We start from the raw sequence: 27,409 nt of genomic DNA, 5'->3' as shown, positions 1-27,409 counted from the left end.
ATCGACCTGACTCCATGCAAATTTTTGTAAGGATTTGTTTATTGCTTGCTGAGGAAAACATGAAAAACAGTTCCAATGTTATTAGATAGGGGAAAACTCGACTCAGCGAAGAGGTACTAAGCGCCTTAATTCACGGCGGCATCCCGAACGTACGTGCTTGTCCGATGTTGCAAAATTACACCTACCGTTTCGTACATGCATCTATCGTTTCGTACGATATGAAAATGTTCTTCAAGATAAGATCTAGACATAGGTTCTTGAACATTTAAAGCAGTACACTGTTATCAAGTAGAACAGTAAGCAGTGACCCTCCTATTTACTCCCCTCTTCCCGCCGCCGAAAAAACTGCAGGTGAAACTATTGTAGTAACAGAAAACTATAGCTGTAAAATTAAAAACTGCTAGTGAAACAATTGTTCTTAAAGGTATAACAATCAGAAGTAAAGGAAACACTAAATAAGTATTCTTAAAACACGTTATTTACAACCATACATTTTAGTGTTATACTTCTAGTTTCGAAGGACATATTTAGGAAAATTTAAGTGCATATTTGGATGCATATGGCGATTTTAAGAACATATTTGCATTTTGAGGTTTTTCAGTGCACAATTATCCGAAGCCCACTGATCACACATCACTTAACTAAAACCCGACTGCTTGATGGGCAAAGTCTATGGGTATAATTTTAGGGAGTAACTTAGTGTTTGTCTTTAGGAAAGGAACTCCTTGTGTAATGATCTGTTAAAAATTTTAATGGGAAAAATTGTTTGTATGTTTCTAATGAGAGTTTTACATCTGGTAATTACGCCAATAGTGAAGTTGTCTCGAACTAAAACACTTTGTTTTTGTTATTGTCTTAATAAGCCAACACCACTTAGGTGTTGCATGCAAAACTGGAAACGTAGAAAGAACCTAGCAGAGAAATGGAGATTGTTTGTGTTGGGAATGGAAAGTCATTGTAATGTGATTTACATTCAGATTCTGGAAGTTGAAAATTTGCAGTTTATTAAAATGTTATTATATTCAAGTAGGTCCTTTGAAAGTTAGAAGTGTTAAGGTAAAACTGGTAAAACTGTTTCAACTATCATGTGTTAATATTTAACTAATGATTGTGATCAAAACGAGTATGTTTGTACTGTACACACACTTCCAGTGAAATTACGAAAATGTGGTATAGAAGGAAGCCATTTGAATTAGATAATCAAAGTTGGAATTATTGGTGAGTTATATATTTTCTTGTAATTCCTAGTATAGGAAGTTATAATATGTAGTTAATTTGTATAATGAAATTGTACCTTAAACTTTAAAAGTGAATTACTAAATTATTAAGATTAAGCATTTTCAACTTATATTCAACTATAAATCAGAAGCTGCTAGAAACTTATTGAAGTCATTTGTTAGTTATTACTATTTCTTTGGGAAATATATATTACCTTTATCATGTAAAATGTACTAATAAAAACCAATAGTTTGAATGATCGAATTATCATTTAACCTCATACACATGTTTTCGGAAACTAAGGGAAGGTTACAGTTTTCCACCAGAATACTTATTGAGATCTATATTTGATATGCAGTAAGCATTAATTTATTTGACTATATTTAGTAATTATTATAATTCTGACCTGCATGTGCATTCTTCCCACAAGACAAAGGTACGACTAGTGTGATCGCATTACACCTGACGCTTTTAGTCCATTGAATATTAAGGTAGACGTTCTTAATTGTGTTCTGTGGGCATCACATCAGTTCCCGTCCCCGTTATTTCTAACCATCTATAGAGCATTTCTTCTCCGTCCACCAATATTACGGAGATTCGGATTGTACCTTAAACTGAAGGTCCACGTTTCAGACAGCCCCGATGCTGAAAAGAAATGCTTAACTCCAATGAACAAACACATAACAACCAGAATATGTATTATTAATATACAAAAAACCGTCGCGATCCACGATTTGTTGTTCCATAATGATACAATTTGTAAAATTTTTACTTTTATTTATTAACATTTTCCATTTAACCTTTTGAAATAGAATATTAACAAGAATTTTATGAAAACCAAAAATGGATCAAAAGATTGCGATCTTGGCCAATAGTTAGTTTTTGGATCAGGGACCACAAATTTTTTGAACGGCCCCTAAATCGAGTTTACGTATTTTCTACTGAATAAAGCACATCATATTGAGTTAACTGATAGTTTGGGTTTAGTTACACTATATGTAATTTTTCAGATATAAGCAGGGGCGGACCAAGGCAAAATTTTCACCCGGTCAAAGTGACTTTATGCCACCCCTCTAGTTCTAGCATATATTTTGCATTTTATTGTTATACTATTACTATATTTATTTCGTAGTGATGCTTCTAACCGCTTCCTGTGTTGTTGCAGAGTGGTATATTAGATTTCCGAAACACTGTTGAAATGAATGATTTGGCAAGAACTGTACATAGCGAAACAATAACATCTCCTAGGCACTACTTTCAACAAAGGCCGACAATTTGGTGCGGCTGTGTCGTTTCTAAGAAATCAAAAGTAAGTGCTGTATATACTGTTTCCACTCCATTACACCTTAAAACAATAACATATATAAAATCCAATAACATTCATTGCCTGGGAAAAGTTCACAAAGAATATGGAACGCTATAAACAATACCAACTCCCCCTCCACTCTTTCTTCTACATGCCATGTCTCCATTTGTCGATACAGCCCCCCCCTTTTACTATGAAACTCTTTTCTTCTATGGTGAAGTGGAAAAAGATTATGTAATTAACGCTACTTTAGAAGAATATAAACCAAAAAGTAAGTAGAAAACACGTTGTAAAATTTACTTTTTAAGACTGGTTTTGCCACCCCCTGACTGTGGCGCCCCGGCCAGTTGCCAGGGTTGCAAAGCCCTTGGTCCTTTCCTGGACATAAGGCCTACAAGAAAATTTTTGATTGAATATATATATATATATATATATATATATATATATATATATATATATATATATATATATATATTGGATCTTTTGGATCGGAGGCCACAAAATTTTTGAACGGCCCCTAAATCGAGTTTTCGTATTTTCTACGGAATAAGCACATCATACTGAGTTAAGTGATAGTTTGGGTTTGGCTACACTATATGTAGTTCTCCAGATATAAGGCTTACAAGAAAATTTTTGATTGAAATATATTGGATCTTCTGATCCAAAAATTTCAATATCAGAAACTTCAATTGAGAAATTGCCATCACACATTACGAGCTACAAATGAGCTTTTGTATGATTGGGATATACGAAGGTGCCCATTCACGGAAAAATGATTCATTGACTTTCCCTTGGCATGGACATGGATTTCATCGCGCCCGGAATACTTGCCTTGGATATAAATCTGAGTAGTAGTTTGCAACCCATTACAAGCTATAGGTCTAATCTGATGTGGCGTTACTGCTGGAAAGTGATGACAAATTCAAATTCATGTTCCTTGCTTTGCGTAATCCATATTGAATTCGTGCAAGTGAATTCTACTCATCAACTGGATAACAAATATCTTCTATATAACAAGTTTTGCACTTTTATATAATGCAGCTCGAATGAAACTCATCATAATAATAAACATTATTTCCTCCTTGTACGGAGAAATTTAAGAAAATTTTGAGATTGTAAAACAAAAATGCCAGTACTTAACAGTCTTTCTAATCATGATCTCTGTTTAGCCCTTTCCGGTACCCGGTTTTTTGGGCTATTTTTTAGACTTTCAGTCAAGCAGCTACTGCATCGTCACTATTTATCCTAGAATCATGGTTCATACCTCATTCTCTTCAGAATGGAGCTGGCTTTCAAATTATACCACTTGCATGCTCATACCATATACCAGGAGCGCGAAAAATGATGTCAAAGGGAAAATTTCGAAGGGAAAATTTTTCTCGCACTTTGGGCCCCTCTGGAGCGGCTCTGTGTGAACGTAGCTATCTAAAAAAAATCTGATAAATAGTACTTGGAATGCTGAATGTGTGTGCCAAATTTGAAGTTTCTATCTTGAATACCAAGGGCGGGAGAAATTTTATCAGGAATTCCTACCATGCCCCAAATTACCGTAAAACACCATGATCTCAGGTAAAAAATTTCCTGAGACATCCCTAATTACCCTAGGGTCATGTTTCGCCCATCATTCTCTTCAGAATAGAACTGCCTTTCAGGCGGTACCATTCGCTTGTCCCCATCATGTATCTAAGGCGGGAAAATCTCGTGAAAGGGATTTTTTGGTAAAATTTCCCTTTTTCAAGGTTTAGCCCCTCTGTACCCCCTGTTTTAACGCAGAAATCTGAAAAAAAATCTGGTAGATACTACTCGGTGGACTGAATGTTTGTGCACAATTTCAATCTTCTACGTGCAAAAATAAGCCCGCAAAAAATAATACCGAAAATGTCCAAAATTCCCCCTATACAGAAGTATATTTTGATAAAAATTCCCTGACACTTCCCTAATTACCCTAGGGCCATATGTCGCACATCATTCTCTTCAGAATAGAACTGCCTTTCAGGCGGTACTATTCACTTGTCTCCATCATGTATCTAAGGCGGGAAAATGAGAAAAAATGGGATTTTTGGGTAAAAATATCCCTTTTTTCAACTTTTCGACCCTCTGGATCCCCCCTGTTTTAACGCAGAAATCTGAAAAAATCTCGTAAATACTACTCGGTGGACTGCATGTTTGTGCAAAATTTCAATCTTCTACATGCAAAACTAAGCCAGCCAAAAATACTTTACATATTCCCCCCCCCAAAAAAAAATACACGAACATATAAATTTTAGACTTATGACGGCATCAACTCCTATGTCGTGACGCAGGAAGGTGTGAAACCATACGTAATGTCTTCTACAATGCCTCTGGACTTGAAAAAAAATCCGGACGAAAAAGCTCAAATAGAAGAGTTATAACGCAATGTACCATGAAACACCCCGTATGGTACAAATTGTACCATGTGATCCCCAAAGGGTTAGAAACTAGGCTCTATTGATTAAAAAATAATTTTAATATCTAGAAATTAAATTTTTATCTAATCGATTGTATTCATGGTATATTTGTAAATTGTGATCTATTATTAGTCGTTTTGAAATGTTGTTATAGTGTTTGACCATAGACGTTTACTTTCATAGAAGAGAAAACAACTGTGATAAAGGAGATTGCCTGGCAACCCTTATACAAAATACCAGAAGTCAAGCCTACCTTGAACCAATGTTTATGGAAGTCAGTTGAAATTTTATATTTTGCAACCTTCAATTTGTTGGATATTGGAAAGACCATTAGCGTGAATTTCAAGCTCTAAAAGTACAGATATACACAAGCATTTATTAAAAAAAAAAAAAAAAAAAAAAATCTCAACAAAAACAGCAACAATAAAACATTTATCAACAGCTTTCTTATCAATGTACATCAGTAGGCGTCTTTTAAGAGCAACCAAAGAAGAACGAATACGTATTCGTATAGAATGGAACATTTCCATGTTTCGGATTCATTCCATTTTAGTGACAACACAGGAACAGCTTGACAAACTAATTTAAAACATGTTTCCGAATCCGTCGATTTAAACTTTCAACTACGTGTTTAAATGATTTACTCTCACTGACTAACATATGATTACCGAAATAATGGGGACACCTACTGTATTCGCAACATGTAAGATGTATGAAGTGGTAACATTGAGAATGCGTATATAGCCTGGCTGTTAGTAGTGGTGCTAGAAATGGATCTGTGTAAGTCAGGTGGATAAAACGGAAATGTGTGTTGAAGTGGGCAGATACTGGTGCTGCAAAATGGGAAATCTTTCTGTGTTCCAAGGAAACCAACTTGTGAATTTACAGTTCGTTAGCACAAGAGTCAGGTGGCCAATGTGTTATGCATGTCACGAGGAAGAGTGTCCAAGGAAATGACAGCTTAGAGAATTCAAGGTAAAATATCTGCGAAGAGTGATATTGGACAGAACAGAAGCCTGAGTGAAAAGAATCCGAGTAGTGAAGAGAATTTTCATCGAGGGACGTAGAGCGTTTGTGGCAAAGTGACAATCACAGTACGATTAGAGTCCATAATCTGAATACATGCTATTGAATTGCAAATTCCATACTTCTGAAATGTGACGACGCCTTAACACGACGTACGTACGTAAATATGCTGACAACATGCAAAGTGGACCGCCCATGATTGGAAACGCATAATATGGTCCGATGGATCCTATTTCATCTTATATCCAATAAATACTGGTGCTTATGTATTCCAAACGCTCGAAGAAGCTTAATGTTTCACGCTGTCTCCTTCTTCTATAAGACTTGATTTTGGTTCTGTGATGTGACTGCAATTTAAAGGCATTTCGTGGGTCCTGTTACTATAACTCGACAACTTTCAAACCAAGATGCGCAGATCGCTGTGGAGCACTTCGTATTCCGCCGTCCTCCCCACTACTCTTCCATCCACTGGTCTTGCTTTGTAAGTTCCAGTGATACTAACTCAGCAAACTTATGTTACAACAAATATCACCTGCTAAAATGTTTAAAGTCCGAATCTTACTTTTTTTTTAGTAGGTAAGCAACCTCATGGTAGAGGTCTGCACGAGATCGGGCCTAGGGCTGGGCCCGGGCCGTAAATTTTTAAATGAACAATAATGTTTCTCTGGACCTTTTCGGGCATAATACAACGATATTTTCTGGCGAACTTTTAACGACAACTAAATTTGTAACTTGAGACGCCCACACTTAAAATCACTGTGCAATTGAGAGAAAAGCTGTGTAATAGAGAGAAAAAAAACTAAAAGTAACAGAAATAAATATGCTTAGCTTGTCTGAGTGAAAGTACTGCTTCTTACACTGAATTAAAGGAACAAGAGCATTGGGAACAACGTGTCTTGGTTTTTTCTTCAAGACAATGTCAGTTTATATTATATGAGAATTTATATAATGACTTCTTTTTTTAAGAGAATTCATAGTTAACTAAATGTAAAGGATAACCTTTATTTCCTTGTTGTCTCTGAATTATGAAAGCTTTTAAACTGCAAAATTAAACATTTAATTGTTGCAAATAAAAAATACACTTTTGCCTTAATTGTTAAGTTTTTGTAATTCGGGCTTATTTCGGGCTCATTTGATTATCACATGGGGCCTGGCCTAAATGCTAAAACATATTTCTAACTCGGGTCGGGCCTCATATACTATTATTAATTCACGCGCCGGGCCCGTACAGACTACCTCATGGATACACTGTAAGCAGTGACGCTTTCCGACGGGGCGATCCCTTCACGCCTTCTGAAAGGAAAATTTCTCTTTTTGTTATTATTTTTTCATTGGTAGAAACTGGCACAGTAAATATACAGCTTTTACACTCAAATGTCGTAGAAAATCCTCAGACCATTCCGCTCCCTGCAGATTGCAACACTGCAAAACATCATCGTCGCGGAGAAGGGAGTGGGGAAATGTAGGATTAGGTGCGCAACAGCTAGGCTGCAGCGTTCTGTTTACAAACTTTTTTACTTATACACTTCCAGAAATTATTGTTCAAAATGTGTTATATCCCCACTGTCCACGTGGAAAGGTGACATTAATTTTATGCAGCCCCCACGAGAGACGACTGGGAGACGTCGTGGAACTATTGACCCAGATCGCCATGGAGTTGTGTCATCAAAATAGATAACGCGTTCCAAATTCTTTATTTCGTGGTGTAATGGAGAATAGGAGTGACCAGTTTTCTATAACACCTCAATTGGATTCAGAGAAGCGAGAAACTCAAACAATAATTTCTACAAATGATTCATGATATAAAATCATCGAACACAATAGTTCTGATGAGGATTGTTTTATGTTAACAGGTAATTAAGCGGGTTTACATTCAGTACAAGTTACAAGGTACGAGGGTTGGCTGATAAGTTCTCGGCACGACCCCCTTCCGAATGTACTACCCTGATGTAATTGATGTCATGTGAAATGCTGATCTTTTATATGTGAAATGTGATCTTTTAAGTACCAAATTTCACGATTCTACCATGAACGGTTTTTATTTTACAGGTAATTGAATGAACCATGGCGGAGCCAGATGTCAAATTCACCAAAGAGTAGTTGCAAGGTGTAATGAAGTTTTTCTTCCTGCAACAGAAGTCGCCCAAGGAAATCCATAGTTGCATGCTAGACACATTGGGTGGACAGTGCCCTTCATACTCCACTATGAAGAAATGGTGTGCGAACTTCAAGCGTGGAGAATTTTCAACAGAAGATGGTGACAGGTGTGGCAGGCCAGTGTCAGTGTCAACTCCGGAAAAAGTGGACCAGATTCATGACCTGATTTTGAGCAACAGACGGATTTCGCTTCAGGAGATAGCTGACAAAGCGCACATTTCCAAAAAACGTGTTGGGTCAATAATCCATGATCAGTTGGACATGCGCGAGCTTACTGCGAAATGGATTCCGAAATGTTTGAACGCGGATCAGAAACGGGAACGTGTGAGATCGTCGCAGGTAATTTTACGGCATTTTGCGAACTTCAAGGACGATTTTTTGAATCGGCTTGTTACCTAGGATGAAATGTGGTTGCATTACTTTGATCCGGAAACCAAACAGCAGTCATGCAAGTGACGCCACTCAGGGTCTCCAAGGCCCAAAAAATTCAAAGCACAAAAGTCCGCAGGAAAGGTGCTTGCCTCAATATTCTGGGATAAGGATAGTGTTTTGCTCTCAGACCACCTTCCAAAGGGCCAAACCATAACTGCAGAGTATTACTGTAGTGTGCTGGCTAAGGTAAAGGACGCTATTAAAGAAAAGCGCCGGGGAAAGTTGACACGAGGTGTCTTGTTCTTGCAGGACAATGCTCCCGTCCACAAGGCTGGCAGAACAATGGATTTTCTGAGGGACTTAGGGTTTCAGTGCATTGACCACCCACCTTACTCGCCAGATCTTGCCCCTTCTGATTATTATCTGTTTCCAAAACTCAAAACAGCACTGAAAGGACAGAAATTTCACAGTGATGAAGAGGTGATAACAGCTGCGGAACAGTTTTTGCAGACCTTGAGAATTTATTTATTTATTTATTTTTTTAAGGGGTTGGAGAAGTTGCAGCATCGAAGTGCCAAGTGTGTTGACCTTCGAGGGGACTATGTTGAATAGCCTCACACTTTCATGCCTGCAGCTCAAGTTCTTCTGGGTCGGGTCAAGAACTTATCAGCCCACCCTCGTAAATGTAAGTACAAGCATAAGTATGAAACAAGAGAAGGACAAGAAGATTTAGCAGTATCGATGTGTTATGCCAATTGCTTACAACATATAAAAGTAAGTTTTCAAGCTATGAGTTAATCCAGATCCTTTAGAAAATATGGAAAATATCGACTTGATCATAATTCCACAAGATAACTTGTAAATTATTCTTTGTAGCTTTGGAAAATTCAAGATTACTAATAAAACTCCAACTGACCAAAGGAGTATATATATTTTAAGATGATATATTTGTGTTACAGTTTCGGCTACGTAACATAACCTTCCTCAGACACATTGTGAGAGAAATATTCAATTTTGACAGCTTATATACAATCTGGATGCAAGACACAGGACATGAGATAGATTGGGAAGGAATAAAAGGATTAGAAAGGGAGAAAGGGAGTGTGATAAGAAAGTGGAAAGAAGCCCAGTGGATTAAGAAATACGGGAAGGAGAAGCTGATGAATTGGTCTAGTGGACTTGTAATACATGAATTATGGGAAAAGATGATAGACAAAATAGAAAGAAAGAATTAAAAGGATCAACACGAGCTGTTGGAGCAGGTGTACTACGGAGAACAGCAGATGGGCAATAGCGAATGGAAAGTGTAAGTGATAAACACCTAATTGAGAGCTTCAGAACAGATGCGTAAAAAGAGAAAGTGACTACAGTAATTAAAAATTTACTTTTTGAGTCAGTTAAAAGTTTACGTTTCCAGTAATTAAACAAAGAAACTTTTTAGAGCCAATTAAAAGTTTACGTTTTGTAAAGAGGAAGTGCATCCAGATTGTATATAAGCTGTCAAAATTGGATATTTCTCTCATAATGTGTCTGAGGAAGGCTATGTTACGTAGCCGAAACTGTAACACAAATATATAATCTTAAAATATATATACTGCTTTGGTCAGTTCGAGTTTTATTAGTAATTGCAAGATAAGTAGTAAAGTTTTATTTACGTGTGTAGCACTAACGTTAGTTTATGCTTATTTATTTATAGCAACTGTGTTTGCTGGTATAGTAAATAAGTAGGATAGGTTATATCAGCTCATGCATGTGATCTTTGTGATTATAGTAAAGGCTTTAAGTTCGTAACTATAATTAATTACATATAGAAATGGGTGCAGATGAAGTTTTGGCGCACCACATTTTCGAAGATTTACAGGTATGCTTTCCATGAAAAGACATGTTTATAAGGATAGGTTTGTTTATAAGACATGTTACATGTTTATAACAAATTTCTGCAGGCGACAGAATTAAATACAAAATAATACAGCTGTATTTTAGGTTTACAAGTGTAGGGTTGCTAGTATAAAATCATTACAAATGCTTTACGATGGAAAAGTTAACAAAATAAACTAAAACAAATAACAATGATATTCCGACTGTTATGATCACGGGTTCATCATAATTTATTGTGTGAACTTTTTAAGTGATGACGTGCACCAAATGATCTAGTTGTTTTCCGGCCAATTATGAAATTTTCGAAGATGCAAGAACTTTCCTGGCCCTCCCAATCCCCAGACTTTCAGAGTATTGAACAACCATAGCTTGTTGAGCTCATGGTTAGCGTAGGCTCTTTTGAAGTGGAAGAACCGGATTCGATTTCCAGTGGAAGCTTATGTGGTTCGGATCCCACTTTCAGCCGTAGGTTCACGTCTCATACAGTCATGGTATTGAAAGAAGCGCTAAACTCCAATTCAATCAGTCTGTAGTTGGTTCTGAAACTTCAAAGCAGATAGTCTTCTCTGCGCTGCATGAGGAGTGGTAGAATATTTTTCTACAAAGCATTCATGACTTATAAGCTTTCGTTTTACGACAGGTCAAAGCAGTTTTGCAGGCTTAACAGTGGTCGTACTCTGCATGAATCAGGTAAGTTCAATTTTCTTTAGATGTTCCCATTATTTTCATAAGCATGTGTAAGGTCTCCAGTAATCAACACTGTAAATTCTCGTTAAGAAAATATTCAACGATCATATCATATGGTGCAGACAATACACCTATGAGAATAGAGAACTAACTTCAAACCACTCGAGTAAACAGACAGTATTTTTTCCTTTCGACCTTGACTACAATCTTCTCTCTACTGAAAGAGCATTCTTTAAGAAATTTAACAATGTATCTCCGTGTATTTAGCTTGTTTGCTTTGAGTACTAAATATGGTTGTCGGAGTGATGATGCCTAGTGGAGTATCAGGTTTCAATTAATGGAAAATGCTTTAATGACTTGTAAAGTTCCCATACTTGAACTGCGCATACTGTAAATTTTACACAATACAAATAACGATGTGTGGCTACTGGTAAGATAGATGTCGTTTGCATCCATAATGCTTCAAGTTGCTGTATTGGATCTTGTCTACGCTACTGAAAGAATAATTTAACTCTGTGTGTGTGAAAGAGGGAGGGAGAGAGAAAGAAAGAAATACAGAGAGACAGGCTGTTTGCCTCTGCCTTCCCCTTTTTGTACATCTCCCCATAACTACCTTTTCTGTGATCTGTCGAAAATACATTTGAGCATCAAATAGCAGAAAGAGCTTGTCCTTCTTTGGGTGATGCGGTTGTAGATCAAATTCCTAAAGCAACAAACTCCAATTGGCTTCTCATCCATGTTGTTTCTGCTTGTATGAGTCATCTCCACTCAACAGTCTGTGGGATGCAGATGAACAGTCACAGAAAAAAATAAGTTCCTTATCATGAACAATATTGTAATAGTTATTGGTAATTTCTATTTGTTGAAATTATAGTTTAGCGTCCCTTTCAGCAGCGAAGCTATATGAGACGTGGACCTACTGATTAACGTGGAATCTGAACCAAAAGAGCTCCCGCCGGGAATCGAACCCGGGTCTCCCACTTCAAAGGCGCGTACGCTAACCGCTTAGTCGCGAGGGAGCTCAAGCAATTTCTATTTATTTGAGACAGAGTGAGTAAACATAAAACTATTGCTCTAAGATAATGACAGTTAAATAATAATAATAATAATAATAATAATAATAAAGAATAAGCGTAAAAATAATATTCTTTATCTGACATAGTGAAACTACAGTAGACTTCCAAACTATGGTAGTTCAATACTCAAACTTCCAGGAGTACATCTATAACTTTCTCTTGAAATATTTTATATTATGTAATGCATCAATGTTTCTCAGGAAATATTTTGTATTATCTAATGCATCAATGTTTTTCTAGAAATATTTTGTATCATCTAATGCATCGATGTTTCTTTAGAAATATTTTGTATTATCTAATGCATCAATGTTTCTCTAGAAATATTTTGTATCATCTAATGCATCGATGTTTCTTTAGAAATATTTTGTATTATCTAATGCATCAATGTTTCTCTAGAAATATTTTGTATCATCTAATGCATCGATGTTTCTTTAGAAATATTTTGTATTATCTAATGCATCAATGTTTCTCTAGAAATATTTTGTATCATCTAATGCATCGATGTTTCTTTAGAAATATTTTGTATTATCTAATGCATCAATGTTTCTCTAGAAATATTTTGTATCATCTAATGCATCGATGTTTCTTTAGAAATATTTTGTATTATCTTATGCATCAACGTTTCTCTAGAAATATTTTGTATCATCTAATGCATCGATGTTTCTTTAGAAATATTTTGTATTATCTAATGGATCAATATTTCTCTAGAAATATTTTGTATCATCTAATGCATCGATGTCTCTTTAGAAATATTTTGTATTATCTAATGCATCAATGTTTCTCTAGAAATATTTTGTATCATCTAATGCATCGATGTTTCTTTAGAAATATTTTGTATTATCTAATGCATCAATGTTTCTCTAGAAATATTTTGTATCATCTAATGCATCGATGTTTCTTTAGAAATATTTTGTATTATCTAATGCATCAATGTTTCTCAAGAAATATTTTGTATTATCTAATGCATCGATGTGATTTAAGACAGTAATCAATTTCAGAGAGAGAGAAAAAAAGCGGTGAATTACTACTACTACTACTACTAATACACTGAGAGAAAAAAATGTAGGTGGCATACTTAAAAACGTAGGTTACAATCGTAATTCCTGTAATTTCTGGACTTAACGTACAACCGTATATAACATCCTTCAGCAAACGTATAGCTGAAAAAGTATGTATTATACGTACTGTCTGCATAAGTGCAATGACGTCATTCGTGTACGACATCTGCAGTAACAAGTATATACGGAGATGATATCTAGCTTTGTGACGTCAGGATCGTATGTAGCATGTGGGTTAATAATGACGACACACACTGACTATCAGGACGGAGCATAATTTCAAGGAGTATGCAATATACGTTCTGTACGTATGTTTCTTGCGTTCAACCCCGAGACAGCATCTATATCGTACTTGTGCCCCGTACGTACGACTAGATACAATATACGTATTGTACGTATATATTACACAGATTTTCCTTATGTCGCACACAGCTTGTCCAGATACAGCATACAGAATATCCGTATGCACCATACAGAGTGCACATATGTAGCTTACAGACTGTCTGCATGCAGCATATAGATTATACGTATGTCGCGTACAGGTTGGCCATATGTAATGTATGGATTGGATGTATATAGCTAATAGGTTGTCCATATGAAATATACGGATTTTACCTGTATCGCATACGTATTGCCTTCTTGTTAAATATGGATTGGACATATGCAGGATCGAGATTGTACGTATAGTGCACCATTATTAAAGTGCTGCAACATACTGCAAAGTGCATGATACATTCTTACTGTAATGTTGTCAAATATTGTTTTACTCTGTATGAAAACAAAAATAGCTTAAAATATGGTTGATCTCCTTTGTGCCAATAATAATAAAATTAACAATACTACACTTTTCAAATCTTAGTTTGGAGCAGTGAAACTGTCCAAAGGAATGTATTTACCTGCAGGGTGTCCTATAAGTTTGGGCTTCCTGCTAATTCGTTGGAAAGCTACTGCAAAACCAAGTGTTGAAAAGTGACACAAGCGTTAATTTTAAAATTATGGGCACAAAGGAGGTTAACCATATGTTAAACTATTTTCGTTTTCATACAGAGTAAATCAATATGTGATATATTACTGTAAGAATTTATCATATGGTTTGCAGTTAGTTGCAGCACTTCAATAATAATGCAAAATGCACAGCCGTATACAATCCTATATTCAAACTCAAACAAGATTTACGTACAATCATTTATTAAGCTGTTATCATCCATTGCTTGTACGATATAAAGATTATTTTACCTCATTCTTTTCCTTAATAGTATCTTCTTCTAAAGTGCAGTTGTTACCACAAGAGGCCTGAATAGAATTTTCCAGAAATAACTTCTCTGTACATTTTAATTAACAGGTATGTTTTTTTTTTAATGTCGTAATAATTAAACGTATGGTGTCAGCCGAAAACGTATTCGCTCACAAGATGATTCCTACTCAGTACTCGCCATTAAAAGTGCAACACCAAGAAGGAGACATAATAGCTGCGCCAAAGTTCCAAGGCCGATACCTAATAGTAAGTGCAGAACACTCTTAAACGTCCGCTGTATTCGCTGTGTGACAACTTGGTGACAGCGGAGGCGTTGTGCAGCCACCGACTAAACATATTTATCCTTCCCTGCTCTAGACATTCTGCAAATTTGGACTTTCCTGGATGCATCCTTCTTAGTTTTAAGCAACGAGCAGTTTAACAGTCTCATACATTGCTTAAAGAAAGAGCAATGATTATCAGAATTACTCGGAAGATATATATACAATAATTTAAAACTGTTATCTCAAACTTTGCAATTCAGAGCACGAAAAGAACTATAGCTAAAGGAACACTGATTTTAGGCAGATAGTAACTAGTAAACTCAATCACACTCAGTACCATTAGTTGCTTGGTGTTATCCGTAAGTCAGAGATCATGGTATCTCATTTCGTGTAGATTTTTGCATTTGTTTAATGCTAAAAATGTATTTTATCGCTAATTGAACCCAGTATCATATATATACCGACAGGACGTACCTTAGTCACAAGGTGACATGAGTGAAACACTAAACTATTCGATTCACACCTGCGACCTTGTCAACACTAGAGAAAGTTACAAAGTGATTAAGTAAATACGGAACATAGTTCATACAAAGTATAGCGATGTATGAAGTATCCGTTTCACACGACTTGGATAAAGGATACATCTGAAATAGCAACAAAGAAATATATAATGATTTCTCTGGATAATTTGGATTAGTCCAGAATTCGAACACATATACGTTGGTAAGTCCAACATTTTTTTTAAACTTTTTTCTTTGGATTCCCAATAAAGTTGACTACTGAAAAGCTGAGTTATAGATTCTGTATTAAAACAACACCTTCGCTAGACATGTTCAGTATACACATTGTCTTACATATCGTCGACAGCGTCACAAACTGTCGAATCTCAGTTCTCTAAACTTTTCAGGAGAGCGATTTTTAGGTTTTCACCCAACTTTGAACAGCCATAACTCAAAATCTATTTTACCGAAAGGAGTGAAAATTTACCAAGCTATAACTTGAATCATAAGAAATCAGTGCAGAAAGTTTTATGGAATTTGCCTGTAAAACCTTTTGGAAAATTTGGCGGGAAAAAGATACGACAGTTTGTGACGATGGTAATTCTCTCTTGTATGAAAGATACGACGCATATTTCTTATACTGAGAACTACATTAATAGATGAACAATCGGAATATATCGCACTTTTATTAAACAAATTCGTGTTTATTACCGTACACAAAATAATTTTCAAACGCTTCCTGAGATTCTTGAGGGTGAAACGAAATTCCTGAGAGCACACAAGAAACACAACATTAAGAGCGTACTAACCATAACATAAAACAATGCTATCAAGTTGTCATTGCCAGAATATAAAATCTTGCAAAGTAATTTGCAAATTGCATGCTTTGATATTGCACTTGACAAGGATGGCTAATGTGGTAAGTTTTTGTAAAATTGAACATGTTCAGGGTTTCGAATGATTGGAGTTGGGCCCGGACACAATAACGAAAAATAAAATGAAATGAAATATTTAAGTTTTACGTCCCACGATTATGCCGGTTAGGCTAAAGGAGACGGTGATGATATTAATGAATGAAATGGTGGAATGAATAAAGTGGGAGGAAACGGGAGAACCCCGAGAAAACCCACGCATACGGTGTTTGTCTACCACAAAGTTCACTTGGCGGGGGCTGGGATCGAACGCGGGACCCCAAGCACCAGAGGTGAACGCTCTACCACTAGCCACAAGAGTCCTCGTACTTCTCTGGAATTAATTTTTGACAAGTCTGCAAAGCAGGAACTTCTATCTGGTGGATTCAATCTGCGTTCTTTCCAGGGAAATAGTTCTGTAAGTGTCCTCAAAATGACTTGTCGTAAACTGAATGCAGTTTGGATAGTCTTTGTTCACTTTCACTTCGCGCATTTCTGCCCAATTGATTGGATCGCCATTTTCGTCACGTCTAAATTGACAGAACACAAAAACATTGGGGCAGAGATCTAGTCTCGTACATCGCTTCTGTCAACACAATGAACGGTATATGGGTTCTTTTTCCTTGCCAGTTTAACAATCGGTTCAAGTTGCGAGGGTACAAAATTACTGCCACAGTGTTTAATAAATGTGCTTATAGCACTGTGGACTGCATCTCCCTCATTATGTCCATGCCGAGATTCAAAGAATCGGAGAGAAATTTCTCTGATGTTTTTACGTGTTTGCACCGCATATCCCATCATAGCAACCAACCTGAACTCCTACTAGGTCCACCCTGTATTTCTCTAACTCACTCGTTACGGATTTTAACGCGCCTGCCCTATAAAGACTTCTAATATTCCATGTTCCAAATCTCATGTCCATTTTCTTTTGCTGAGGTCGTGCCAAGTTATCAGTCCTGGTCCGAGGCTTCTCTGAATGTTTCGGAAAAGTTTTTTTTTTAATATATTTTTTTAACAGGATGAGGTTGTTAGCCTCACCCAAACCCCCAAGCTGGAGGGCCACTCCTTGTCTGTCCGCGACTGCTTAGGTATTCAGTATATTCGCAGCTAACGTCTATATCTAGAGGCCTTCTCCTCGATCCGCAACCTGAGGACGCCCCATACCGTGTAAATATATATGTATACAGCTCCGCATTGATTAAGTATAACATTCTAGCTTATAAGTTTATTTGCTTCGGCTGTTCCGAGCTTAAGATATAGGCCTAAGTAAAAATACATTAGCAACAAATGATAAAGAAGCTAAGTCTACCAGATGGATAACGATAAGAATGATATAAAAAGCAATGAGTTTTTCAGTACGAGACTGTATACCTACTTCTGGGCTACTTTTTATATATAAAAAAATTGATTTGAATATAGGCGTATCTGTCCAGTTGCAAAAGATTTGTTGCTCACAAACTGTCGTAACTCAAGATACGACTGTTTGTGAAAATGGTTTATATGCTTCATCTTAAGATACGACACAATGACGTCATCACCACCGTCAAAACAACGCCCATTAGAGATGTGTCGTTTTGGGAAATTGTAGAAGTCAGTGTATGCAACCACATAGTAAAATATCTCAATTTTCGATTTTTTTGAGATACGACACTTTGTGACGCTGTCGACGATATAGAACAATACATTAGTTATTAATTCATGTCTGAAATAATAGTACTTCGTATAGAATTTTACTTCATCGAATCGTAATAGCACAAAGATAAAAAATATTGCGAGGGATAATGTTCTTATTACAGAGAAAAAGAGTTGAAATGACTTAACATTAACAAACATCTTCTTTAAACAGAGATAATATTTTATTCTAATTTATGGAAGAAAGAAATAATTTGTAGTACAGTATCTTTATTAGGGTTATACAGTATATTCGTACAAAAGAATGTAAGTACAATTGGGTCTGTCTTCAGAAAGGACGTACTTTTAGCCACAACCTACACTGCTTCTTTTGACTGTCTTTCAAGCAGAATCCTGGTTTGATGCACGAAATACCTGCAACAAAAATCACAAAATATTTAAAATGTTACATTCAGTGTGCTTAATTTGGTTGTACTTAACAATACAAAGTATCTTAACATTTTTGAGATTAAATGGACAAAATCTGTTTGGTCAGGTATGAACTTTTGGGTTGCACGTAGAAAAACTATGAAGTGTTTATTGATGCTGAACAACAACTCAAAATGTATTACTATTCAAAAGTAAGTGGGTGGTGTTCGGGGTACCATGGGGCACCTAATGTCTGTATTTTTTAGATATATGGAAATCTATGTCTCTAAAATGTAAAGAACTGACATCTGTTTACCGAAAACCTCAACTCGGTAAGCCTTATGGATATCGAGATATGGGAAAATAAAGAATGACACCATAGAAGTGTGGGGTTTGCGTACTAGATGGTGCAGTTTCGAAAACGTAATTACGAGGGCTTACAACAACCTCAAAAGTACTTTCAATTAAATACACTACACACACGCCCTGATGGGGGTTTTCGGGTACCATGATATTCGCAGAACTCTCATTTCTAAACATTCTAAAATATGTCTTAATAACGTTTTAAAGAACGTTAGAGGTGTGTGTTTACCGAAACCGCAAGTCGGTACGCCTAACAGTTACCGAAATATGGTGAAATAAAAAGCGACACCGTAGGTACGTGGAGCTTGCATATTAGACAGTACAATTTAGAAAATTAATTAAAATATGACTATCAAGATATTGTCAAATAAAGGGAGGATCCATACAGTTATGGGGTTTTCGTGTTAGGTGGTAAAATTTCCGAAACCGGTTATGGAAAGTTAATAAGCATCAGTAGCAATTTCATCTTAAAGTAATTAGGTATTTCCATGGAGTTTAAGAACATCATGGGATCTACCAAGATTAAATTTTAAAAGCTTTGGAAAATATATTTTGACATTTGCAAAAATATTAGAAATATGTATTTACCTAAAAGTTCCAGCTAGTACATTTAGCAGCTAGAGATACACCACACCATACAATAAAAGCGTATTAGATCTTGAAATTTCAGAAAACAATTATTGATCCTAACAAAAGTTAAATAAGATGGTACTTCTATGGGTTAAGTGAGTAAATCAGACTCGTCAGTACAATTTCGATCGAAAGGTTAATTCAGCTCTAAATTTTCTTTGGACAATTTCAAGCGTTTATCGGGCTCTGAAATAAAGTGAACATTTTTTGTCAATATCAAGCAAGCGAGATATAAGGAATTGTGTATTTTATGACGTCGTAAATATAGAGACCCACATGGATTTGTACTTTTGAGTGTTTGCTGTCAGAAGAAGAAATTTCAGAAAACAACCGTATATACCTTAATAGGCAATTAAATGGGCGGGGGCACGGTGGCTTAGTGGTAGAGTGCTTACCTCTGGTGTATTTGGTTTTTGGTTCGATCCGCAGCCAAGTCAGTTTGTAGTGGACATCGTATTCCTGGGTTTTCTCGGGGTACTCTCTTTCCTCCCACCTTTGCATTCCATCAATTCTGTCAACAACATTCACTTGCTTTAATCAAAATCTCCCTGAGACTAAAACGCGTAATCGTGGGTCGCTACACTGAAATATTTCCTTTTATTTAATTAAATGGGGAGTTAAGTATGATCGTATCTCTATGGGTTAAGGGCTTGAAGCGTAGACGTATAGGAATGACTAACATTAGATTTTTTTAAAAGAAATTCTGCAATTTGGGTGGGCTTCAGCCTGAAAGCTCCAAATCCCGTAAATCTTCCACTGATTACGGTTGGGATGATATTCTTGGATATAAAGAGCAACCAAGGCAAATCAGATCTCGGAGATTTTTGCTGTTCTTGAGTTGCCATTTTTGTGGGACATACTAAACTATCAGAATGTGGTTCCTATGTCCGTACCAGAAAATACATAATTTTCTTTACAAATATCGATAATTCGTAGTAAGTACTGACACCGGTACCGTAAGTCCAACCTCAATATTTGTAGACTGCATGCAGTATTGTGTAGGAAGTGAAATGTATAAATAGAGGAGAGAAAACATTGCACAGAAACATTATGTTCATATGTTGAAAATACTTCTTTTTTGTATGTGTTGCAAAGTATCTTCAGCTATCAGGTTACTTTGCAACAAAGTTTATATGAAATGAAATCTTTGAGTTTTACGTCCCACGATTATACCGGGTATGCTAAAGGAGACGATGGTGAGAATGAATGGAATAGTAGAATGAAAAATATGTGAGAAAACGGGAAAACCTCCAGAAAAACCACACACAGTGTTTCTCCAACACAAAGCCCATTTAGCACGTGCTGGGATCGATCCAGGAACTTCACGCAGGAGAGGTGAACGCTCCCCAAAACACAACCTCAGAATATATTTCATATAGAGTAGAAATAACAATATGTTGTAAAAAATGGCCGGTCTGAAAGGCTAAAAAAAATACAATTGCTACTCGATTTGTTTACTAGCATTGTTTAATTATCTATGGTACTGAACATCGCACACCAATATCATTATGTTATGTCACATCCTTTCAAAACTAGGAACTGCAAAGTAGACCTGCTTTGCTTCGTGATGTCCGAAGAGTAGACGGCTGAAAGGCGAAAGCAGGCAACTAGCATACAAATTTATGATGCTGAAGGTGTTATTTTTCACAGCTATGGAGAAAAGAGAAACATAAAATAACAGGAAATCTTTGTTTTACGTTCTACGAATATGCTATGTAGGCTGAAGGTCGCAAATGAGTAATGAAAATTGATGATCTTGGAATACGATTTGGTGGAATAATGAGGGAGAAAAATAATCATTGATTAAATATTAAATTGAAAAGAAATAAGAGCCTGACGCTCAAATACTTATCTATCCGGCACCCATCTTAATCTCCATAAAATATCCTTAAGTGCTTGATTGATTCTAAACCCAATATTAGTAATAGTAATTTAACAATAAACACAGAATATATAATTTACGCACCTTGAAATGTAGAAAGTAATGATTGTAATCCCCAGCTTTCCAATAGACCTTTGATTTCTCCAAATGAAGATTCGGATATCTTGTTCCTTCTCAAACAATAATGGGTTACAATAATCAGTTGCAGTCCAAAGCCAAGTCACTAAGTTAAGCATGAAAATAAAAGAATTCATTAGTTAGATGCATACAAAATCCTACGCATGTAAATCCGAATCTACTTGTATTAAATTGTAAATTTAAACAAACTAAATTATACTACAGTTATAGTGACATCAAACATACATTAAATAAGATATACAGAGTGTCTCAAGAGTCCCCTGACATAGGGTAACTATTATTATCAGAGTTACAACAAAATGGAGGGGGAAAGCATCTCCAAATATGATGTTTTCAATCTAAAGTGAAGGAAGTTTTAAAATCGGATGACTCGTTTGCGCTGTACACTCTTTATGCGCCCAATGTGAAATGAAAATACAACGTTGCCATTTACCTGGACCCAAAACATAAGTGAGTGAAGTTACTGTCTTTTACGCTAACATGTCGATGGCCAGCCCCCGTTTCAAACAGTAACCTCATTCAGGCCAGGTAAATGACAACGTTGCGTTTCATTTAAAATTGGGTGCATAAATAGTATACAGCACAAACATCTCGTCCGATTTTTTAAAAAAGTGTTCACTTTAGATTGAAAACGTCATATTTCGAGATGTTTTTACCTCTTACATTTTGTTGTAACTCTGATAATAACAGAGTTACCCTATGTCAGGGAACTTTTGAGACATTCTGTATACATCATAAGTTCCTTTCTAAATTCAACACGGATGTGGTTTCATTGAATGTGAGTTGGGTGATATACATTAGGCCTTTTGGGAGTACGTCACACGGACGACCGTAATTTTGTGTTCAAACTTTTTATTATGAACTGGTGAGATATGGGATACATATGGCCACGGGCTAGAATTTTCTTAGCGGTTCAAACTCGCGGGCCCTTTTTCCTTCCCCATTTGGAATCTGTACATGAAAATGGGATTTTCTTTATGCTTGCCTGCGCCGATTTTGAAAATTCCTTCACTAATCGATTTCTCTCGACGAGTACTACAAGAATCAGTTAAAATCTCGCGGGCCCTTTTTGAACCGACACATGAAAATGCGATGTTTTCATGATTGCCTGCGCTGATTTTGAAAATTCCTTCACTAGTCGATTTCTCTCGACGAGTACTACAAGAACCAGTAAAAATCACGCGGGCCCTTTTTTCTTCCCCATTTTGAAGCGGTACATGAAAATGCGATTTTTTCATGCTTGCCTGCGCCGATTTTGAAAATTTCTTCACTAATCGATTTCTCTCGATGAGTACTACAAGAATCAGTTAAAATCTCGCGGGCCCTTTTTGAACCGACACATGAAAATGCGATTTTTTCATGCTTGCCTGCGCCGATTTTGAAAATTCCTTCACTAATCGATTTCTCTCGACAAGTACTACAAGAATCAGTTAAAATCTCGCGGGCCCATTTTGAACCGACACATGAAAATGCGATTTTTTCATGCTTGCCTGCGCCGATTTTGAAAATTTCTTCACTAATCGATTTCTCTCGACGAGTACTACAAGAATCAGTTAAAATCTCGCGGGCCCTTTTTTCCTCCCCATTTTTAACCGGTACATGAAAATGTGATTTTCTTCATGTTTGGTTGCGCCGATTTTGAAAATTTCTTCACTAATCGATTTCTCTCGACGAGTACTACAAGAACCAGTTAAAATCACGAGGGCCCTTTTTTCTTCCCCATTTTGAAGCGGTACATGAAAATGCGATTTTTTCATGCTTGCCTGCGCCGATTTTGAAAATTCCTTCACTAATCGATTTCTCTCGACGAGTACTATAAGAATCAGTTAAAATCTCGCGGCCCTTTTTCTTCCCCATTTTGAACCGGTACCGTACATGAAAATGTGATTTTCTTCATGCTTGCCTGCGCCGATTTGAAAATTTGTTCACTAATCGATTTCTCTCGACGAGTACTACAAGAATCAGTTAAAATCTCGCGGGCCCTTTTTTCCTCCCCATTTTTAAACGGTACATGAAAATGTGATTTTCTTCATGTTTGCCTGCGCCGATTTCGAAAATTCCTTCACTAATCGATTTCTCTCGACGAGTACTACAAGAATCAGTTAAAATCTCGCGGGCCCTTTTTTCCTCCCCATTTTTAAACGGTACATGAAAATGTGATTTTTTCATGCTTGCCTGCGCCGATTTTGAAAATTCCTTCACTAATCGATTTCTCTCGACGAGTACTATAAGAATCAGTTAAAATCTCGCGGGCCCTTTTTTCTTCCCCATTTTGAACCGGTACCGTACATGAAAATGTGATTTTCTTCATGCTTGCCTGCGCCGATTTTGAAAATTCCTTCACTAATCGATTTCTCTCGACGAGTACTATAAGAATCAGTTAAAATCTCGCGGGCCCTTTTTTCTTCCCCATTTTGAACCGGTACCGTACATGAAAATGTGATTTTCTTCATGCTTGCCTGCGCCGATTTTGAAAATTTGTTCACTAATCGATTTCTCTCGACGAGTACTACAAGAATCAGTTAAAATCTCGCGGGCCCTTTTTTCCTCCCCATTTTTAAACGGTACATGAAAATGTGATTTTCTTCATGTTTGCCTGCGCCGATTTCGAAAATTCCTTCACTAATCGATTTCTCTCGACGAGTACTACAAGAATCAGTTAAAATCTCGCGGGCCCTTTTTCCTCCCCATTTTTAAACGGTACATGAAAATGTGATTTTTTCATGCTTGCCTGCGCCGATTTTGAAAATTCCTTCACTAATCGATTTCTCTCGACGAGTACTATAAGAATCAGTTAAAATCTCGCGGGCCCTTTTTTCTTCCCCATTTTGAACCGGTACCGTACATGAAAATGTGATTTTCTTCATGCTTGCCTGCGCCGATTTTGAAAATTTCTTCACTAATCGATTTCTCTCGACGAGTACTACAAGAATCAGTTAAAATCTCGCGGGCCCTTTTTTCCTCCCCATTTTTAAACGGTACATGAAAATGTGATTTTCTTCATGTTTGCCTGCGCCGATTTCGAAAATTCCTTCACTAATCGATTTCTCTCGACGAGTACTACAAGAATCAGTTAAAATCTCGAAGGCCCTTTTTGAACCGACACATGAAAATGCGATTTTTTCATGCTTGCCTGCGCCGATTTTTAAAATTCCTTCACTAGTCGATTTCTCTCGACGAGTACTACAAGAACCAGTTAAAATCTCGCGGGCCCTTTTTTCCTCCCCATTTTGAACCGGTACATGAAAATGTGATTTTCTTCATGTTTGCCTGCGCCGATTTCGAAAATTCCTTCACTAATCGATTTCTCTCGACGAGTACTACAAGAATCAGTTAAAATCTCGCGGGCCCTTTTTGAACCGACACATGAAAATGCGATTTTTTCATGCTTGCCTGCGCCGATTTTTAAAATTCCTTCACTAGCCGATTTCTCTCGACGAGTACTACAAGAATCAGTTAAAATCACGCGGGCCCTTTTTCTTCCCCATTTTGAAGCGGTACATGAAAATGCGATTTTTTCATGCTTGCCTGCGCCGATTTTGAAAATTCCTTCACTAGTCGATTTCTCTCGACGAGTACTATAAGAATCAGTTAAAATCTCGCGGTCCTTTTTTCTTTCCCCATTTTGAACCGGTATATGAAAATATGATTTTCTCCATGTTTGCCTGCGCCGATTTTGAAAATTCTTTCAGTAATCGATTTCTGTCGTCGGGTACTACAAGAATCAGTTAAAATCTCGCGGGCCCTTTTTTCTTCCCCAACCCAATATTTTTGTATATTTTGAATGTATTCAAGTATAGAACAAAAGAATTTAATTAATTCCCTTAGTAGGCTTCTCAACTTAATATTTTTAACTTAAATTTTATTTATTTTAATTATTTATTTTCTTGTGACTCAATATTTAATTGCAATCGTTCAGTAGGGAGAAGGGTGGCCATTGTCAAATATATAAATATAGTATTCTTAAAATTTGTGTGTTCTCGTATTATTAGTTTCTTCCACTAGACATGGAAATTGCAAATTAATACCTGGTAAACCTGGAAAATTCAGGGAAATTGAGTTCCATATTTATGTATGAACCCTGCTATTTACATTTTGTTTCGATTAGGGAGAACTGTACAAAAGGATGTTTTGGGAATGGCATAACAGTAGGTTTCTGGGGGTGTTGTTCGAATTTAAATGAAATCTTTAAGTTTTACGTCCCACTATTATGCTGGCTAGGCTAAAGATGACGGGATGTTGTTCGGTGGGGGTCAATGTTGCCAATTTTGGGAAAAGTCGCTAAATCAGGGGAATTCGACCTCAACGATAGCGTAGGGTGACCATAAAATTTTCAGTTAGAAACGGGACAGGTTCTGGCAACCCTAGACTTTTAGATCTATCTTTGTTCTTATCAGTGCCTTGATATCAGAGTTCCCCCCTCTCTCTCTTTGTTACAGAGCGGGTACTTATGAAAAAGGAAAGACACGTTGAAGTTTGTTCAACACACAACCAACAAACCACCTCTGCTGCCTTTCGAGCAGTACTGCACACTATAGAGTATGTTTAATATAGGGAATTTCAGTTGAATTTTTGCCTCTTTGTTATTATTAATTATCAATACTTTTAAAAGGAGTAAAGGTACTGGGTTTGTTTTTACTTCTTTCATTTACATAAAACGGGACGAATACTACTTTTTTCCATCTACTGACGGGACGGCTGGGACACACCCCTAAAACAGGACTGTTCCGGTCAAAACGGGACGTATGGTCGCCCTACGATCGCGACAAAAAATATTTTTTCCGGTTGGAGACTTTTTTTGGGTGAGTTTTAAATGACGATTTGGCTACTTACAAATTTAGCGACTTTTTGCTGCAAACAAAATGTTCATCTGTAGAGAAGCATTATTAGTTCAAAACAGATTTTACGTTCTTTTTTTCTGTTTGTTTTAATCAGCGCAAGTGATGAAGAGTTTGGAAATACAGCGTACCAATTGCCCCACAATCCTGCATTGTTATGTTACCCTTGCCCTCTAACGAAGAACAACTACAAACTTAATGTCCTTTAGTTCGCAGAGTTTCCGTTGAGAGGCACACGTAATACACCATTACCGATAGCAACAAGATTAGCTATAGATTCGTGAATAAAGGCGAAGTGAGTGTTTGTTATATTTGTCCTTTGGGGTCTTTTAATTATTCTGCACTTTTTCTTTTTCAAAAAAATTGCTTAACGTAAGTACTGTAGTGTTAATTATTTCGGAACTATTTTGACTCCACAATATGAACAAAAGTACCCGAAACAATCTGAAATGATCAATGAATTAAAGGATTGGTTGCGCCCTGTTTACAAAGATGTGAGTAGAACCAGCGACGCAAATCTGTCTTCAACATTGGGGGGGGGGAGGGATTAGACCATTACCATACTTTTTTTTTTGCGATGTCCAAAATACTTATGAAGTTGAAAAACAATGTTGTGGAGGATCAGAGTTGTCTTCAGCGTTGGGAGGCTGCAGATTTGAGGCTTATTCTGGGAGACGTCTATTTTATCTCACGTTCCTTTGTAGGAATCGGACAAAAATCATCAAATTTCTCCCAGAAAACACATTTCAAATCGGATTATTGGGGAGAAGTACCCCTCAGTTCCAAGATTGGAGGGGACATGTATCCGTCATCCCCCCGGGATTTGCGCCAGTGAGTAGAACATATTGTTTAGTTTACATCTACGACTTTAAAACAATGCTTATAGGCAATGAATTTCTCTATTATTTTTTATAGCGACCTTTCACCCAAAATTGGAGTCGTCACATCTCGTTTCGCAAACTTATTGTCAACATTTTGGCAACACTGGTTGCGGGGAGAGCTACAATGGATGAGTCAAGTTATTTTGTCGCTTCTGCTGTGAATCTAAGTACAAGATTCCAAAAATTAAAATATTTTTTGGTTCCAAACAATGTCTGCTGGGTGAAAGCATAGACTGGAATGTGTTTCTCTTCATTTGCATGCAAATGTGTTGCCTTTCCTACCTTATCTTTAATCCCATAGTAGCTTCTTTCCGAAAGTTAAAAAAATGCAATTCTTCCTTTCTTAATAGTATTTATAACTCAAAGTATTACGTAAGCATTGTATATTACTTATGTAGCTCACAGATCCGCAGCTATGGGCGAGCAAGCAAAGCATGTGCCCCGGGCGCGTGGTTGGAGGGGCGCCTAAACGAGAGGTTATATATTAGTACTTTTCCTGGC

This window comes from Thermobia domestica, chromosome 18, assembly GCF_964235325.1.
Source record: "Thermobia domestica chromosome 18, izTheDome1.hap1.1, whole genome shotgun sequence".
NCBI classification, from domain to species: domain Eukaryota; kingdom Metazoa; phylum Arthropoda; class Insecta; order Zygentoma; family Lepismatidae; genus Thermobia; species Thermobia domestica.
The sequence above is the reverse complement of the archived record's forward strand: the minus strand, read 5'-3'. Positions refer to the sequence as shown.